This window comes from Phyllobates terribilis, unplaced genomic scaffold (assembly GCF_046119375.1).
Source record: "Phyllobates terribilis strain yellow unplaced genomic scaffold, ASM4611937v1 Scaffold_40__1_contigs__length_11209783, whole genome shotgun sequence".
NCBI classification, from domain to species: Eukaryota; Metazoa; Chordata; class Amphibia; order Anura; family Dendrobatidae; genus Phyllobates; species Phyllobates terribilis.
In genome coordinates, this window is record NW_027362800.1 from 6,695,545 (window position 1) to 6,709,892 (window position 14,348).

The 14,348-nt window shown below is 45.1% G+C and overlaps 11 non-coding genes across 11 annotated transcripts; all 11 read right to left on the minus strand.

Annotated features, from left to right (window-relative positions):
• Positions 1–785: 785 nt before the first annotated feature.
• On the minus strand, positions 786–976 carry LOC141188734 (U2 spliceosomal RNA). Its single transcript, XR_012262816.1, has one exon. It is a non-coding gene; the product is annotated as a U2 spliceosomal RNA (small nuclear RNA).
• Positions 977–2,100: 1,124 nt separating this feature from the next.
• On the minus strand, positions 2,101–2,291 carry LOC141188735 (U2 spliceosomal RNA). The gene has a single exon (XR_012262817.1). It is a non-coding gene; the product is annotated as a U2 spliceosomal RNA (small nuclear RNA).
• A 1,121-nt stretch (positions 2,292–3,412) lies between these two features.
• LOC141188736 (U2 spliceosomal RNA) lies at positions 3,413–3,603 on the minus strand. Its single transcript, XR_012262818.1, has one exon. It is a non-coding gene; the product is annotated as a U2 spliceosomal RNA (small nuclear RNA).
• A 1,121-nt stretch (positions 3,604–4,724) lies between these two features.
• Positions 4,725–4,915, minus strand: LOC141188737 (U2 spliceosomal RNA). Its single transcript, XR_012262819.1, has one exon. It is a non-coding gene; the product is annotated as a U2 spliceosomal RNA (small nuclear RNA).
• Positions 4,916–6,036: 1,121 nt separating this feature from the next.
• Positions 6,037–6,227, minus strand: LOC141188739 (U2 spliceosomal RNA). The gene has a single exon (XR_012262821.1). It is a non-coding gene; the product is annotated as a U2 spliceosomal RNA (small nuclear RNA).
• Positions 6,228–7,351: 1,124 nt separating this feature from the next.
• On the minus strand, positions 7,352–7,541 carry LOC141185581 (U2 spliceosomal RNA). The gene has a single exon (XR_012260231.1). It is a non-coding gene; the product is annotated as a U2 spliceosomal RNA (small nuclear RNA).
• Positions 7,542–8,661: 1,120 nt separating this feature from the next.
• Positions 8,662–8,852, minus strand: LOC141188740 (U2 spliceosomal RNA). Its single transcript, XR_012262822.1, has one exon. It is a non-coding gene; the product is annotated as a U2 spliceosomal RNA (small nuclear RNA).
• Positions 8,853–9,974: 1,122 nt separating this feature from the next.
• LOC141188741 (U2 spliceosomal RNA) lies at positions 9,975–10,165 on the minus strand. Its single transcript, XR_012262823.1, has one exon. It is a non-coding gene; the product is annotated as a U2 spliceosomal RNA (small nuclear RNA).
• Positions 10,166–11,289: 1,124 nt separating this feature from the next.
• LOC141188742 (U2 spliceosomal RNA) lies at positions 11,290–11,480 on the minus strand. The gene has a single exon (XR_012262824.1). It is a non-coding gene; the product is annotated as a U2 spliceosomal RNA (small nuclear RNA).
• A 1,122-nt stretch (positions 11,481–12,602) lies between these two features.
• Positions 12,603–12,793, minus strand: LOC141188743 (U2 spliceosomal RNA). Its single transcript, XR_012262825.1, has one exon. It is a non-coding gene; the product is annotated as a U2 spliceosomal RNA (small nuclear RNA).
• A 1,120-nt stretch (positions 12,794–13,913) lies between these two features.
• LOC141188744 (U2 spliceosomal RNA) lies at positions 13,914–14,104 on the minus strand. Its single transcript, XR_012262826.1, has one exon. It is a non-coding gene; the product is annotated as a U2 spliceosomal RNA (small nuclear RNA).
• Positions 14,105–14,348: the final 244 nt, after the last annotated feature.

Below are 14,348 nucleotides of genomic sequence, written 5' to 3' on the forward strand. Positions count from 1 at the left end.
GCTGCTGGCTGTCCAGCAGCAGACTGAAGGTGGCTGCTGCTGTGCGCAGGTATATAAAGGCTCAGAGCCTATTATGACACGCACAGCCAGCGTTCCATTGCCACATTCCGTCTACTGCAGGCGGGATACCTGGATGGCTGAATGTCACTGAGAAGCTCACAGAGACCGCCATAAGCAACAGTTTAAAAGAATGCCACAGACTAATCAACCAAACTTTTTGGGTTGGTTTCTCTTTTATAGTCTGCAGGCATTAAATGAAAGAAGTCAGTGTTCCAGCAGAGGGAGACAACGTTTCAGAAAAGGCATTGTAGCAAACCAAAAAAGAAATTTTAAGCGCAGCAGAGTAACCAGCTCACATACCTGTTAGCTCAGGTGAGTTTAAAAGGCTGCTGTTGATAACAAGGGCATTTGCTAAATAGATGGTGTGTGTGCAACAATATACTGAAAGGTCAATTATATTGTGCAGCTTATCTCACCACCTGTAGTTATTTAGGTGAAAGCTCCAAAATGCTTGCCTAATATGTCTGTTTATCCAAAAGGAAGTATAGAGGGAGAGCTAGATAGATAGCATTGCATTACATTACATTACATGGCAATGCAATGCACAGTTGCTGAAGTTGAACCAAAATGAGCTTGTCATCTGGCTTCTGCAACTTTTAACATGAAAAATCCAATGAGGAGAAGAAAAGCAAAGCCAAAGAGTCCATCCCAAAATCCGACAAACAAGCAAAATGAACAAAAAGCATTGAATTCAATTCTTTCTGATTTTAGAAACTGCATTAAAGAAGGGGTGCACCGGTCCTGGAGATACTGCAATACCAGGTCAATGCGTGGAGTGGACAGAGCAAGCTCTTTTTCCATCTCCCTGTTCTAAAAATCCATTTAATATATGGTCCCCAGATAGGGGACGTATCAGATATTAAACTGATAAGAACAGATACTACACTTGATCTTAGCCAAAAGGCCGAGAAGCGATAACCAGAATTGGTTTCTGACTACGGTGCCACCCAAGGATTCTGAAAAGTCCATTTGTGGAGATGGCCACCTGGACTCCCGTTAAGAAGACATGCTGTCAACCTCTAGATCCCTCACATGCCTGCACTTTTCGGCTTGCTGCTGCTGCAATCCACGCGTTTTAGATCTGCATAACTCCACCTCTTTTAGCACAGTACCCTCAATCCCCGGCTGTTCCCACCCACCTCAACACCGTTGGAAGGGAGGAGAACCAATTAAGGCGGGGGGGGGGGGGGTGGAACGAGCAGCTGTCTACCCTTAGCAGGAGGGTTGCTGATTAATTACCTCTCCTGCTGCTGCTGCTGCTGGCTGTCCAGCAGCAGACTGAAGGTGGCTGCTGCTGTGCGCAGGTATATAAAGGCTCAGAGCCTATTATGACACACGCAGCCAGCGTTCCATTGCCACATTCCGTCTACTGCAGGCGGGATACCTGGATGGCTGAATGTCACTGAGAAGCTCACAGAGACCGCCATAAGCAACAGTTTAAAAGAATGCCACAGACTAATCAACCAAACTTTTTGGGTTGGTTTCTCTTTTATAGTCTGCAGGCATTAAATGAAAGAAGTCAGTGTTCCAGCAGAGGGAGACAACGTTTCAGAAAAGGCATTGTAGCAAACCAAAAAAGAAATTTTAAGCGCAGCAGAGTAACCAGCTCACATACCTGTTAGCTCAGGTGAGTTTAAAAGGCTGCTGTTGATAACAAGGGCATTTGCTAAATAGATGGTGTGTGTGCAACAATATACTGAAAGGTCAATTATATTGTGCAGCTTATCTCACCACCTGTAGTTATTTAGGTGAAAGCTCCAAAATGCTTGCCTAATATGTCTGTTTATCCAAAAGGAAGTATAGAGGGAGAGCTAGATAGATAGCATTGCATTACATTACATTACATGGCAATGCAATGCACAGTTGCTGAAGTTGAAACAAAATGAGCTTGTCATCTGGCTTCTGCAACTTTTAACATGAAAAATCCAATGAGGAGAAGAAAAGCAAAGCCAAAGAGTCCATCCCAAAATCCGACAAACAAGCAAAATGAACAAAAAGCATTGAGTTCAATTCTTTCTGATTTTAGAAACTGCATTAAAGAAGGGGTGCACCGGTCCTGGAGATACTGCAATACCAGGTCAATGCGTGGAGTGGACAGAGCAAGCTCTTTTTCCATCTCCCTGTTCTAAAAATCCATTTAATATATGGTCCCCAGATAGGGGACGTATCAGATATTAAACTGATAAGAACAGATACTACACTTGATCTTAGCCAAAAGGCCGAGAAGCGATAACCAGAATTGGTTTCCGACTACGGTGCCACCCAAGGATTCTGAAAAGTCCATTTGTGGAGATGGCCACCTGGACTCCCGTTAAGAAGACATGCTGTCAACCTCTAGATCCCTCACATGCCTGCACTTTTCGGCTTGCTGCTGCTGCAATCCACGCGTTTTAGATCTGCATAACTCCACCTCTTTTAGCACAGTACCCTCAACCCCCGGCTGTTCCCACCCGCCTCATCACCGTTGGAAGGGAGGAGAACCAATTAAGGCGGGGGGGGGGGTGGAACGAGCAGCTGTCTACCCTTAGCAGGAGGGTTGCTGATTAATTACCTCTCCTGCTGCTGCTGCTGCTGGCTGTCCAGCAGCAGACTGAAGGTGGCTGCTGCTGTGCGCAGGTATATAAAGGCTCAGAGCCTATTATGACACGTGCAGCCAGCGTTCCATTGCCACATTCCGTCTACTGCAGGCGGGATACCTGGGTGGCTGAATGTCACTGAGAAGCTCACAGAGACCGCCATAAGCAACAGTTTAAAAGAATGCCACAGACTAATCAACCAAACTTTTTGGGTTGGTTTCTCTTTTATAGTCTGCAGGCATTAAATGAAAGAAGTCAGTGTTCCAGCAGAGGGAGACAACGTTTCAGAAAAGGCATTGTAGCAAACCAAAAAAGAAATTTTAAGCGCAGCAGAGTAACCAGCTCACATACCTGTTAGCTCAGGTGAGTTTAAAAGGCTGCTGTTGATAACAAGGGCATTTGCTAAATAGATGGTGTGTGTGCAACAATATACTGAAAGGTCAATTATATTGTGCAGCTTATCTCACCACCTGTAGTTATTTAGGTGAAAGCTCCAAAATGCTTGCCTAATATGTCTGTTTATCCAAAAGGAAGTATAGAGGGAGAGCTAGATAGATAGCATTGCATTACATTACATTACATGGCAATGCAATGCACAGTTGCTGAAGTTGAACCAAAATGAGCTTGTCATCTGGCTTCTGCAACTTTTAACATGAAAAATCCAATGAGGAGAAGAAAAGCAAAGCCAAAGAGTCCATCCCAAAATCCGACAAACAAGCAAAATGAACAAAAAGCATTGAATTCAATTCTTTCTGATTTTAGAAACTGCATTAAAGAAGGGGTGCACCGGTCCTGGAGATACTGCAATACCAGGTCAATGCGTGGAGTGGACAGAGCAAGCTCTTTTTCCATCTCCCTGTTCTAAAAATCCATTTAATATATGGTCCCCAGATAGGGGACGTATCAGATATTAAACTGATAAGAACAGATACTACACTTGATCTTAGCCAAAAGGCCGAGAAGCGATAACCAGGATTGGTTTCCGACTACGGTGCCACCCAAGGATTCTGAAAAGTCCATTTGTGGAGATGGCCACCTGGACTCCCGTTAAGAAGACATGCTGTCAACCTCTAGATCCCTCACATGCCTGCACTTTTCGGCTTGCTGCTGCTGCAATCCACGCGTTTTAGATCTGCATAACTCCACCTCTTTTAGCACAGTACCCTCAACCCCCGGCTGTTCCCACCCGCCTCAACACCGTTGGAAGGGAGGAGAACCAATTAAGGCGGGGGGGGGGGTGGAACGAGCAGCTGTCTACCCTTAGCAGGAGGGTTGCTGATTAATTACCTCTCCTGCTGCTGCTGCTGCTGGCTGTCCAGCAGCAGACTGAAGGTGGCTGCTGCTGTGCGCAGGTATATAAAGGCTCAGAGCCTATTATGACACGCGCAGCCAGCGTTCCATTGCCACATTCCGTCTACTGCAGGCGGGATACCTGGATGGCTGAATGTCACTGAGAAGCTCACAGAGACCGCCATAAGCAACAGTTTAAAAGAATGCCACAGACTAATCAACCAAACTTTTTGGGTTGGTTTCTCTTTTATAGTCTGCAGGCATTAAATGAAAGAAGTCAGTGTTCCAGCAGAGGGAGACAACGTTTCAGAAAAGGCATTGTAGCAAACCAAAAAAGAAATTTTAAGCGCAGCAGAGTAACCAGCTCACATACCTGTTAGCTCAGGTGAGTTTAAAAGGCTGCTGTTGATAACAAGGGCATTTGCTAAATAGATGGTGTGTGTGCAACAATATACTGAAAGGTCAATTATATTGTGCAGCTTATCTCACCACCTGTAGTTATTTAGGTGAAAGCTCCAAAATGCTTGCCTAATATGTCTGTTTATCCAAAAGGAAGTATAGAGGGAGAGCTAGATAGATAGCATTGCATTACATTACATTACATGGCAATGCAATGCACAGTTGCTGAAGTTGAACCAAAATGAGCTTGTCATCTGGCTTCTGCAACTTTTAACATGAAAAATCCAATGAGGAGAAGAAAAGCAAAGCCAAAGAGTCCATCCCAAAATCCGACAAACAAGCAAAATGAACAAAAAGCATTGAATTCAATTCTTTCTGATTTTAGAAACTGCATTAAAGAAGGGGTGCACCGGTCCTGGAGATACTGCAATACCAGGTCAATGCGTGGAGTGGACAGAGCAAGCTCTTTTTCCATCTCCCTGTTCTAAAAATCCATTTAATATATGGTCCCCAGATAGGGGACGTATCAGATATTAAACTGATAAGAACAGATACTACACTTGATCTTAGCCAAAAGGCCGAGAAGCGATAACCAGAATTGGTTTCCGACTACGGTGCCACCCAAGGATTCTGAAAAGTCCATTTGTGGAGATGGCCACCTGGACTCCCGTTAAGAAGACATGCTGTCAACCTCTAGATCCCTCACATGCCTGCACTTTTCGGCTTGCTGCTGCTGCAATCCACGCGTTTTAGATCTGCATAACTCCACCTCTTTTAGCACAGTACCCTCAACCCCCGGCTGTTCCCACCCGCCTCAACACCGTTGGAAGGGAGGAGAACCAATTAAGGCGGGGGGGGGGGTGGAACGAGCAGCTGTCTACCCTTAGCAGGAGGGTTGCTGATTAATTACCTCTCCTGCTGCTGCTGCTGCTGGCTGTCCAGCAGCAGACTGAAGGTGGCTGCTGCTGTGCGCAGGTATATAAAGGCTCAGAGCCTATTATGACACGTGCAGCCAGCGTTCCATTGCCACATTCCGTCTACTGCAGGCGGGATACCTGGATGGCTGAATGTCACTGAGAAGGTCACAGAGACCGCCATAAGCAACAGTTTAAAAGAATGCCACAGACTAATCAACCAAACTTTTTGGGTTGGTTTCTCTTTTATAGTCTGCAGGCATTAAATGAAAGAAGTCAGTGTTCCAGCAGAGGGAGACAACGTTTCAGAAAAGGCATTGTAGCAAACCAAAAAAGAAATTTTAAGCGCAGCAGAGTAACCAGCTCACATACCTGTTAGCTCAGGTGAGTTTAAAAGGCTGCTGTTGATAACAAGGGCATTTGCTAAATAGATGGTGTGTGTGCAACAATATACTGAAAGGTCAATTATATTGTGCAGCTTATCTCACCACCTGTAGTTATTTAGGTGAAAGCTCCAAAATGCTTGCCTAATATGTCTGTTTATCCAAAAGGAAGTATAGAGGGAGAGCTAGATAGATAGCATTGCATTACATTACATTACATGGCAATGCAATGCACAGTTGCTGAAGTTGAACCAAAATGAGCTTGTCATCTGGCTTCTGCAACTTTTAACATGAAAAATCCAATGAGGAGAAGAAAAGCAAAGCCAAAGAGTCCATCCCAAAATCCGACAAACAAGCAAAATGAACAAAAAGCATTGAATTCAATTCTTTCTGATTTTAGAAACTGCATTAAAGAAGGGGTGCACCGGTCCTGGAGATACTGCAATACCAGGTCAATGCGTGGAGTGGACAGAGCAAGCTCTTTTTCCATCTCCCTGTTCTAAAAATCCATTTAATATATGGTCCCCAGATAGGGGACGTATCAGATATTAAACTGATAAGAACAGATACTACACTTGATCTTAGCCAAAAGGCCGAGAAGCGATAACCAGAATTGATTTCCGACTACGGTGCCACCCAAGGATTCTGAAAAGTCCATTTGTGGAGATGGCCACCTGGACTCCCGTTAAGAAGACATGCTGTCAACCTCTAGATCCCTCACATGCCTGCACTTTTCGGCTTGCTGCTGCTGCAATCCACGCGTTTTAGATCTGCATAACTCCACCTCTTTTAGCACAGTACCCTTAACCCCCGGCTGTTCCCACCCGCCTCAACACCGTTGGAAGGGAGGAGAACCAATTAAGGCGGGGGGGGGGGGGGTGGAACGAGCAGCTGTCTACCCTTAGCAGGAGGGTTGCTGATTAATTACCTCTCCTGCTGCTGCTGCTGCTGGCTGTCCAGCAGCAGACTGAAGGTGGCTGCTCCTGTGCGCAGGTATATAAAGGCTCAGAGCCTATTATGACACGCGCAGCCAGCGTTCCATTGCCACATTCCGTCTACTGCAGGCGGGATACCTGGATGGCTGAATGTCACTGAGAAGCTCACAGAGACCGCCATAAGCAACAGTTTAAAAGAATGCCACAGACTAATCAACCAAACTTTTTGGGTTGGTTTCTCTTTTATAGTCTGCAGGCATTAAATGAAAGAAGTCAGTGTTCCAGCAGAGGGAGACAACGTTTCAGAAAAGGCATTGTAGCAAACCAAAAAAGAAATTTTAAGCGCAGCAGAGTAACCAGCTCACATACCTGTTAGCTCAGGTGAGTTTAAAAGGCTGCTGTTGATAACAAGGGCATTTGCTAAATAGATGGTGTGTGTGCAACAATATACTGAAAGGTCAATTATATTGTGCAGCTTATCTCACCACCTGTAGTTATTTAGGTGAAAGCTCCAAAATGCTTGCCTAATATGTCTGTTTATCCAAAAGGAAGTATAGAGGGAGAGCTAGATAGATAGCATTGCATTACATTACATTACATGGCAATGCAATGCACAGTTGCTGAAGTTGAACCAAAATGAGCTTGTCATCTGGCTTCTGCAACATTTAACATGAAAAATCCAATGAGGAGAAGAAAAGCAAAGCCAAAGAGTCCATCCCAAAATCCGACAAACAAGCAAAATGAACAAAAAGCATTGAATTCAATTCTTTCTGATTTTAGAAACTGCATTAAAGAAGGGGTGCACCGGTCCTGGAGATACTGCAATACCAGGTCAATGCGTGGAGTGGACAGAGCAAGCCTTTTTCCATCTCCCTGTTCTAAAAATCCATTTAATATATGGTCCCCAGATAGGGGACGTATCAGATATTAAACTGATAAAAACAGATACTACACTTGATCTTAGCCAAAAGGCCGAGAAGCGATAACCAGAATTGGTTTCCGACTACGGTGCCACCCAAGGATTCTGAAAAGTCCATTTGTGGAGATGGCCACCTGGACTCCCGTTAAGAAGACATGCTGTCAACCTCTAGATCCCTCACATGCCTGCACTTTTCGGCTTGCTGCTGCTGCAATCCACGCGTTTTAGATCTGTATAACTCCACCTCTTTTAGCACAGTACCCTCAACCCCCGGCTGTTCCCACCCGCCTCAACACCGTTGGAAGGGAGGAGAACCAATTAAGGCGGGGGGGGGGTGGAACGAGCAGCTGTCTACCCTTAGCAGGAGGATTGCTGATTAATTACCTCTCCTGCTGCTGCTGCTGCTGGCTGTCCAGCAGCAGACTGAAGGTGGCTGCTGCTGTGCGCAGGTATATAAAGGCTCAGAGCCTATTATGACACGCGCAGCCAGCGTTCCATTGCCACATTCCGTCTACTGCAGACGTGATACCTGGATGGCTGAATGTCACTGAGAAGCTCACAGAGACCGCCATAAGCAACAGTTTAAAAGAATGCCACAGACTAATCAACCAAACTTTTTGGGTTGGTTTCTCTTTTATAGTCTGCAGGCATTAAATGAAAGAAGTCAGTGTTCCAGCAGAGGGAGACAACGTTTCAGAAAAGGCATTGTAGCAAACCAAAAAAGAAATTTTAAGCGCAGCAGAGTAACCAGCTCACATACCTGTTAGCTCAGGTGAGTTTAAAAGGCTGCTGTTGATAACAAGGGCATTTGCTAAATAGATGGTGTGTGTGCAACAATATACTGAAAGGTCAATTATATTGTGCAGCTTATCTCACCACCTGTAGTTATTTAGGTGAAAGCTCCAAAATGCTTGCCTAATATGTCTGTTTATCCAAAAGGAAGTATAGAGGGAGAGCTAGATAGATAGCATTGCATTACATTACATTACATGGCAATGCAATGCACAGTTGCTGAAGTTGAACCAAAATGAGCTTGTCATCTGGCTTCTGCAACTTTTAACATGAAAAATCCAATGAGGAGAAGAAAAGCAAAGCCAAAGAGTCCATCCCAAAATCCGACAAACAAGCAAAATGAACAAAAAGCATTGAATTCAATTCTTTCTGATTTTAGAAACTGCATTAAAGAAGGGGTGCACCGGTCCTGGAGATACTGCAATACCAGGTCAATGCGTGGAGTGGACAGAGCAAGCTCTTTTTCCATCTCCCTGTTCTAAAAATCCATTTAATATATGGTCCCCAGATAGGGGACGTATCAGATATTAAACTGATAAGAACAGATACTACACTTGATCTTAGCCAAAAGGCCGAGAAGCGATAACCAGAATTGGTTTCCGACTACGGTGCCACCCAAGGATTCTGAAAAGTCCATTTGTGGAGATGGCCACCTGGACTCCCGTTAAGAAGACATGCTGTCAACCTCTAGATCCCTCACATGCCTGCACTTTTCGGCTTGCTGCTGCTGCAATCCACGCGTTTTAGATCTGCATAACTCCACCTCTTTTAGCACAGTACCCTCAACCCCCGGCTGTTCCCACCCGCCTCAACACCGTTGGAAGGGAGGAGAACCAATTAAGGCGGGGGGGGGGGGTGGAACGAGCAGCTGTCTACCCTTAGCAGGAGGGTTGCTGATTAATTACCTCTCCTGCTGCTGCTGCTGCTGGCTGTCCAGCAGCAGACTGAAGGTGGCTGCTGCTGTGCGCAGGTATATAAAGGCTCAGAGCCTATTATGACACGCGCAGCCAGCGTTCCATTGCCACATTCCGTCTACTGCAGGCGGGATACCTGGATGGCTGAATGTCACTGAGAAGCTCACAGAGACCGCCATAAGCAACAGTTTAAAAGAATGCCACAGACTAATCAACCAAACTTTTTGGGTTGGTTTCTCTTTTATAGTCTGCAGGCATTAAATGAAAGAAGTCAGTGTTCCAGCAGAGGGAGACAACGTTTCAGAAAAGGCATTGTAGCAAACCAAAAAAGAAATTTTAAGCGCAGCAGAGTAACCAGCTCACATACCTGTTAGCTCAGGTGAGTTTAAAAGGCTGCTGTTGATAACAAGGGCATTTGCTAAATAGATGGTGTGTGTGCAACAATATACTGAAAGGTCAATTATATTGTGCAGCTTATCTCACCACCTGTAGTTATTTAGGTGAAAGCTCCAAAATGCTTGCCTAATATGTCTGTTTATCCAAAAGGAAGTATAGAGGGAGAGCTAGATAGATAGCATTGCATTACATTACATTACATGGCAATGCAATGCACAGTTGCTGAAGTTGAACCAAAATGAGCTTGTCATCTGGCTTCTGCAACTTTTAACATGAAAAATCCAATGAGGAGAAGAAAAGCAAAGCCAAAGAGTCCATCCCAAAATCCGACAAACAAGCAAAATGAACAAAAAGCATTGAATTCAATTCTTTCTGATTTTAGAAACTGCATTAAAGAAGGGGTGCACCGGTCCTGGAGATACTGCAATACCAGGTCAATGCGTGGAGTGGACAGAGCAAGCTCTTTTTCCATCTCCCTGTTCTAAAAATCCATTTAATATATGGTCCCCAGATAGGGGACGTATCAGATATTAAACTGATAAGAACAGATACTACACTTGATCTTAGCCAAAAGGCCGAGAAGCGATAACCAGAATTGGTTTCCGACTACGGTGCCACCCAAGGATTCTGAAAAGTCCATTTGTGGAGATGGCCACCTGGACTCCCGTTAAGAAGACATGCTGTCAACCTCTAGATCCCTCACATGCCTGCACTTTTCGGCTTGCTGCTGCTGCAATCCACGCGTTTTAGATCTGCATAACTCCACCTCTTTTAGCACAGTACCCTCAACCCCCGGCTGTTCCCACCCGCCTCAACACCGTTGGAAGGGAGGAGAACCAATTAAAGCGGGGGGGGGGGGGGTGGAACGAGCAGCTGTCTACCCTTAGCAGGAGGGTTGCTGATTAATTACCTCTCCTGCTGCTGCTGCTGCTGGCTGTCCAGCAGCAGACTGAAGGTGGCTGCTGCTGTGCGCAGGTATATAAAGGCTCAGAGCCTATTATGACACGCGCAGCCAGCGTTCCATTGCCACATTCCGTCTACTGCAGGCGGGATACCTGGATGGCTGAATGTCACTGAGAAGCTCACAGAGACCGCCATAAGCAACAGTTTAAAAGAATGCCACAGACTAATCAACCAAACTTTTTGGGTTGGTTTCTCTTTTATAGTCTGCAGGCATTAAATGAAAGAAGTCAGTGTTCCAGCAGAGGGAGACAACGTTTCAGAAAAGGCATTGTAGCAAACCAAAAAAGAAATTTTAAGCGCAGCAGAGTAACCAGCTCACATACCTGTTAGCTCAGGTGAGTTTAAAAGGCTGCTGTTGATAACAAGGGCATTTGCTAAATAGATGGTGTGTGTGCAACAATATACTGAAAGGTCAATTATATTGTGCAGCTTATCTCACCACCTGTAGTTATTTAGGTGAAAGCTCCAAAATGCTTGCCTAATATGTCTGTTTATCCAAAAGGAAGTATAGAGGGAGAGCTAGATAGATAGCATTGCATTACATTACATTACATGGCAATGCAATGCACAGTTGCTGAAGTTGAACCAAAATGAGCTTGTCATCTGGCTTCTGCAACTTTTAACATGAAAAATCCAATGAGGAGAAGAAAAGCAAAGCCAAAGAGTCCATCCCAAAATCCGACAAACAAGCAAAATGAACAAAAAGCATTGAATTCAATTCTTTCTGATTTTAGAAACTGCATTAAAGAAGGGGTGCACCGGTCCTGGAGATACTGCAATACCAGGTCAATGCGTGGAGTGGACAGAGCAAGCTCTTTTTCCATCTCCCTGTTCTAAAAATCCATTTAATATATGGTCCCCAGATAGGGGACGTATCAGATATTAAACTGATAAGAACAGATACTACACTTGATCTTAGCCAAAAGGCCGAGAAGCGATAACCAGAATTGGTTTCCGACTACGGTGCCACCCAAGGATTCTGAAAAGTCCATTTGTGGAGATGGCCACCTGGACTCCCGTTAAGAAGACATGCTGTCAACCTCTAGATCCCTCACATGCCTGCACTTTTCGGCTTGCTGCTGCTGCAATCCACGCGTTTTAGATCTGCATAACTCCACCTCTTTTAGCACAGTACCCTCAACCCCCGGCTGTTCCCACCCGCCTCAACACCGTTGGAAGGGAGGAGAACCAATTAAGGCGGGGGGGGGGGGTGGAACGAGCAGCTGTCTACCCTTAGCAGGAGGGTTGCTGATTAATTACCTCTCCTGCTGCTGCTGCTGCTGGCTGTCCAGCAGCAGACTGAAGGTGGCTGCTGCTGTGCGCAGGTATATAAAGGCTCAGAGCCTATTATGACACGCGCAGCCAGCGTTCCATTGCCACATTCCGTCTACTGCAGGCGGGATACCTGGATGGCTGAATGTCACTGAGAAGCTCACAGAGACCGCCATAAGCAACAGTTTAAAAGAATGCCACAGACTAATCAACCAAACTTTTTGGGTTGGTTTCTCTTTTATAGTCTGCAGGCATTAAATGAAAGAAGTCAGTGTTCCAGCAGAGGGAGACAACGTTTCAGAAAAGGCATTGTAGCAAACCAAAAAAGAAATTTTAAGCGCAGCAGAGTAACCAGCTCACATACCTGTTAGCTCAGGTGAGTTTAAAAGGCTGCTGTTGATAACAAGGGCATTTGCTAAATAGATGGTGTGTGTGCAACAATATACTGAAAGGTCAATTATATTGTGCAGCTTATCTCACCACCTGTAGTTATTTAGGTGAAAGCTCCAAAATGCTTGCCTAATATGTCTGTTTATCCAAAAGGAAGTATAGAGGGAGAGCTAGATAGATAGCATTGCATTACATTACATTACATGGCAATGCAATGCACAGTTGCTGAAGTTGAACCAAAATGAGCTTGTCATCTGGCTTCTGCAACTTTTAACATGAAAAATCCAATGAGGAGAAGAAAAGCAAAGCCAAAGAGTCCATCCCAAAATCCGACAAACAAGCAAAATGAACAAAAAGCATTGAATTCAATTCTTTCTGATTTTAGAAACTGCATTAAAGAAGGGGTGCACCGGTCCTGGAGATACTGCAATACCAGGTCAATGCGTGGAGTGGACAGAGCAAGCTCTTTTTCCATCTCCCTGTTCTAAAAATCCATTTAATATATGGTCCCCAGATAGGGGACGTATCAGATATTAAACTGATAAGAACAGATACTACACTTGATCTTAGCCAAAAGGCCGAGAAGCGATAACCAGAATTGGTTTCCGACTACGGTGCCACCCAAGGATTCTGAAAAGTCCATTTGTGGAGATGGCCACCTGGACTCCCGTTAAGAAGACATGCTGTCAACCTCTAGATCCCTCACATGCCTGCACTTTTCGGCTTGCTGCTGCTGCAATCCACGCGTTTTAGATCTGCATAACTCCACCTCTTTTAGCACAGTACCCTCAACCCCCGGCTGTTCCCACCCGCCTCAACACCGTTGGAAGGGAGGAGAACCAATTAAGGCGGGGGGGGGGTGGAACGAGCAGCTGTCTACCCTTAGCAGGAGGGTTGCTGATTAATTACCTCTCCTGCTGCTGCTGCTGCTGGCTGTCCAGCAGCAGACTGAAGGTGGCTGCTGCTGTGCGCAGGTATATAAAGGCTCAGAGCCTATTATGACACGCGCAGCCAGCGTTCCATTGCCACATTCCGTCTACTGCAGGCGGGATACCTGGATGGCTGAATGTCACTGAGAAGCTCACAGAGACCGCCATAAGCAACAGTTTAAAAGAATGCCACAGACTAATCAACCAAACTTTTTGGGTTGGTTTCTCTTTTATAGTCTGCAGGCATTAAATGAAAGAAGTCAGTGTTCCAGCAGAGGGAGACAACGTTTCAGAAAAGGCATTGTAGCAAACCAAAAAAGAAATTTTAAGCGCAGCAGAGTAACCAGCTCACATACCTGTTAGCTCAGGTGAGTTTAAAAGGCTGCTGTTGATAACAAGGGCATTTGCTAAATAGATGGTGTGTGTGCAACAATATACTGAAAGGTCAATTATATTGTGCAGCTTATCTCACCACCTGTAGTTATTTAGGTGAAAGCTCCAAAATGCTTGCCTAATATGTCTGTTTATCCAAAAGGAAGTATAGAGGGAGAGCTAGATAGATAGCATTGCATTACATTACATTACATGGCAATGCAATGCACAGTTGCTGAAGTTGAACCAAAATGAGCTTGTCATCTGGCTTCTGCAACTTTTAACATGAAAAATCCAATGAGGAGAAGAAAAGCAAAGCCAAAGAGTCCATCCCAAAATCCGACAAACAAACAAAATGAACAAAAAGCATTGAATTCAATTCTTTCTGATTTTAGAAACTGCATTAAAGAAGGGGTGCACCGGTCCTGGAGATACTGCAATACCAGGTCAATGCGTGGAGTGGACAGAGCAAGCTCTTTTTCCATCTCCCTGTTCTAAAAATCCATTTAATATATGGTCCCCAGATAGGGGACGTATCAGATATTAAACTGATAAGAACAGATACTACACTTGATCTTAGCCAAAAGGCCGAGAAGCGATAACCAGAATTGGTTTCCGACTACGGTGCCACCCAAGGATTCTGAAAAGTCCATTTGTGGAGATGGCCACCTGGACTCCCGTTAAGAAGACATGCTGTCAACCTCTAGATCCCTCACATGCCTGCACTTTTCGGCTTGCTGCTGCTGCAATCCACGCGTTTTAGATCTGCATAACTCCACCTCTTTTAGCACAGTACCCTCAACCCCCGGCTGTTCCCACCCGCCTCAACACCGTTGGAAGGGAG